Raw genomic sequence first — 4410 nt, 5'->3', positions numbered from 1 at the left:
ACCACCTTGCTAATCAAGTCAGTAAATTATTCCTTCTATTGTTTTAGTTTCTCCACTGATTAAAAGCAGCACATATCTTATATTGTAACATACTTATCCATGGACATGTCATATGTCCCTTATCTAATTATAAAGTCTTGAGGGCAGGACCATAACACTTAAAAAGTCATATCAGCTGTGCCAAGCACTATATCTTCCACATAGCAGGCATTTAATAAATGATTTTTATATATGATTTATGATGTAATTTGACATATCATAAAGATAATATGGGTAGCTATGTGGTATAGTGGATAGAGTCCCTGACTTGGAGTCAGGAAGTCAACTTCCTGAGTTCAAATCTGGTTTCAGGCACTTACTAGTTATGTAACTCTGGGCAAGTCACTTAATGATGTTTACCTCAGTTTCCTCATCTATAAAATGGGCTGAAGAAGGAAATGACAAGTCATTTCAGTATCTTTGCCAAGAAGACCTCAAATTGGGTCAGGAAGGGTCAGACAAGAGTGAAATGACTTAACAACAACAAAGTAATATGAAGGCAAAGTGGCATATTGGAAAAAGTGGCTGCCTTGAAGGCACAAGACCTGGGTTTGAATCCTGACTCTGATATTTACTAATTGGTATTATGGTACCTACTGTGTGATCTTGGCCAATTAACTTAACCTCTTTGATCTTCAGTTTCATCATCTGTGAAATGGGAGTGATATTATTTGCACTACCTACCTCACAGGGTTATTCTGATGAAACTGCTCTGTACACCTTAATGTATGCCTTAACAGTAGCTGATGTTCAGAAAATGCTTTATAGTTCACAAAGCAATATACCTACCTTTCCTCATATGATGCAGACAAAGAAGCCAGGAGTTATTTGTGGAGATATTTGGTCCAATTACATTTGGAAACCGAATTTCTCTTCCATGTCTTGAATAATCTGTTGTGACAAATCTGTATTGGCGACACGAATCCCTTCTCAAAAGTAGAGTGTCATGTTATTAGGCCCTAGCAGTTCAGCAGCATAGAATAAAAGAGCAAATCAAAAATGGCTTGTTTCTCTAAGATTCAGGGAGCTAGGAACAGACTGGGATGGAGACAGCAGAAAGCATTCACAGGATGTTATCAAGGAGGTTTCACTGTCTCTTCTATCAGCGAAGTTCCGAAACCAAATCATGCATAGAATAGGGTGATTTTTATACAGAGCATGAGACAAGCCCTGGACTGTTTTTTTTATAAAAAGTCCCACTCAAGGCAAATGACACTAACCTCCATTTCAGAGAATAGGGAATGTACCTGTGATTTCATTGATATAGGAAATTATTAGGTTAGGAAATTCCTTCCACTAATGCAGGTCAGCACACCCTCTGTAATTTCCATTATCATGTCTAGAGCAATGAGAGGTTAAGTGACTTGCTTCAAGTCACATAGCCAGTATGTGTTAGAAGCAGGATTTAAACTCAGGTCTTCCTGGCTTCAAGGTTAACTTCTCTGTACACTACCATACTGCCTCTCAGTGGGGTATGATGGAAAGATGTTTATTAGATTTGATTTAAAAGGACATGAATTCAAACCCTAGGTGTGGAGCTTACTCTGTGTGACTTTGGATAAATCACACAGAAAATTTGGATAATTTTCTCCCATCTCATCTCCAATCCTTAGAATCATTAGCTTCTAAGGTTTATCTTAGGTAGCCCCTCATATAGGAAGCCTTTCCTGATTTCATCCCTTCCCAGTTCTTTATGCTTGCTCCCTCTTCAAATTATTTTGCATCCACTTATTTGTATACATGTTGTATCTCTTGCCCTAGTGGATCCTTAAAATCAGGAATTATTTTATTTTTGTTTTTGTAGGTCCTTCCCAGCCTGTGTTTTCTCATTTAAAAAAAAAAACAAAAAACAAAAAACAAAGACCCCAAAACAAAACAACAACAATAATAGAAAAAATGTCACTTCTAAAGTATTTTAAGGTTTAAAAAGTTCTTGTTCTTCTGCTGTGGCTGCCATTGGGGCTGCAGTAGCACCGTAGCCATGGCAATCTGATGCCCCATGGCCGTAGGCCTCAACAAGGGCCACAAAGTTACCAAAAATGTTTTGAAGCTGCGACATTGCCGCTGCTGTGGGCGCTTGACCAAACACACCAAGCTTGTGAGAGATATGATCCAGGAGGTGGATTTGCCCCTTATGAGCAGCAGGCCATGGAATTGTTAAAGGTCTCCAAGGATAAGCAAGCCCTTAAGTTCATCAAAAAAAGGGTGAGAACTCACATCTGAGCCAAGAGAAAGAGAGAGGAGCTCAGTAACATCCTAACTGCCATGAGGAAGGCTGCTGCCAAGAAGGACTAAGCTGGACCCTGCCGACCTTGCCCACTTACCCAATAAAGATTTGACAAATTAAAAAAAAGTTCTTGCTTCATAATAACGCCAAGGTAAAGAAAGAAAATATTGTAGTCATTTTTGAGGTGAGGAGAGTGAGGCTCAGGGAGGTTGAAGTGACTTGCCCAAAGTTATATATTCTTCCAGCTACCAAGTACCAAGTTTAGGACTAGATCCCCCAGACTGCTGATGCTCTTTGCCCTAAGCATGCTACCTGTACTCCATAATTCATTCCCAAACAAAACAAAGGGCCCTTAAATCAATGGCCATGATAACATTAAAAATTGTCTTCAAAACCCATTTTGAAATCAATTAAACATACTTATTAAATGTTGATTGGAATCATAGGATCTTGTGGTTCAGAGAGAACCTAGAGGCAATCTAGTCTTATTCAATTCAATTCCCTGGGCATTTATTGAGTGCCTGAGGAGAACCCCCTCCAAAAATAATAGTTTCCTTAAGGATCTATTGGAGTAGGAGATACAACATGTACATGGAGAAGTGAATAGAAGGTAAGCTGAGGAAGGGACAACTATGAAGAACTGGAGAAGGGGTGAAATCGGGAAAGGCTTCCTCTATGAGGGGGCACTTAAGGTGTGCCTTGAAGGGGATTAATGATTTATTTAGGGATTGGAGAGGAGAAAGTGAGAAGAGAAATTTCTCTGCAGCATTTCCAATAAATGGATACCCAGTCTTGTTTTAAAGACATCATGTGAGGATGAACCAAATAACACTAATAATAATAATAAGAACAATAATAGCAACAACTAGGCTTTTCTAGCATTTTAAAGCTTACAAGGCACTTTACATATATTATCTTCAAAGTAAAACACTTCAAAGTAAATGCTATTAAAATCACTATTTTACAAATGAGGAAACTGAGGCCTTGAGAAGTTAAATGACTGGCTCAGTGACTATCCTGTAAGACAGCTCATTTCACATTTGGAGAACTCTAATTCTGAAGAAATTTTTCTTATGATACACTTAAACATTTTTTGCAGTTTTTACATATGGCTCCTAGTTCTCCTCTCTAGAATTAAACTAAAAAAGTCTAATCCATGACAGCCTTCAAATATTTAATGACTGAATTGTGTGTCTTTAAGTCTTATCTCCTCAAGATGAAATGTCCCAACTTCCTTCAGCCAATTTTCATATGTTATGATCTCTGGCAGACAGTAAGCACTTAATAAATGCTTATTGATTGATGTATTGATTGAACTTGAAGCCCTTAACAAACATGGTGGGTGATACAAAAATGTAGAAGGCATAATCCCTATCCTTGAAGAATTCCTAGTCTCAAGATTATGATTAATCCAATCTAGGGGCCCTTTCTGAAGCATCTTGCCCAAGACCACTTCAGACTGCATTCTATACTCATTCCTGAAAACTGATCCTGGAGGCACTATTGACCCTGGTGACGTGGCAAGAAGTATTTGAAGACTGTCACGTGGAAGAGAGGTAAGACTTTGCTTGAGACCAAGAAGCAGAACTAGAAGCAATGAGAGGACGGCATGAGATTCAGATCCATGTTAGGAAATACTCCATTCCCAGATGGAATGGCTTTGTCGGTTTTTCCCACCCTTACAGTTTTTCAGGTAGAAGCTGCCTGATTCACTTGCTGGGGATCCTGTGGAGGAGATTCTTGGTTAAGCATATACTGGATTAGATGAGCTCTGAGGTTTTTTCTAGCTCTGCGGATTTGTGATGCTGTGAGAAGACCGAGAAGGAAACATCAATAATGACTTGACATGAGCTGGAGGATGTATGTCTCAACAGTTGCTTCTGTAATCATTTCAGAATTTTAGCACAAAATGTATTTGAGGAAGCTAGGTGGTACAGTGGATAGAGAGCTGTGGAGTGAAGAAGACTTGAATTTAAATCTAATCTGAGAAATTTACTAGCTGTATGACCCTGGGCAAGTCATTTAACTTCTCCCTCAGTTTTGTCAACTATGGGACAATTATGATACCTATCTTCTAGGGTTGTGAGGATCAAATGAGATAACACAATCTTTTAGCACAGTGCCTGACATATAGTAGGTGCTTA

At 38.8% G+C, this 4410-nt stretch overlaps 1 pseudogene; it reads left to right on the top strand.

Annotated features, from left to right (window-relative positions):
* The first annotated feature begins 2020 nt into the window (after positions 1 to 2020).
* On the top strand, positions 2021 to 2334 carry LOC110206686 (large ribosomal subunit protein eL36 pseudogene; annotated as a pseudogene).
* Positions 2335 to 4410: the final 2076 nt, after the last annotated feature.

The sequence above is a fragment of the Phascolarctos cinereus genome, unplaced genomic scaffold, assembly GCF_003287225.1.
Source record: "Phascolarctos cinereus isolate Bilbo 61053 unplaced genomic scaffold, phaCin_HiC Scaffold_2;HRSCAF=192, whole genome shotgun sequence".
NCBI classification, from domain to species: domain Eukaryota; kingdom Metazoa; phylum Chordata; class Mammalia; order Diprotodontia; family Phascolarctidae; genus Phascolarctos; species Phascolarctos cinereus.
This window is presented reverse-complemented; position numbering and strand designations above follow the sequence as displayed.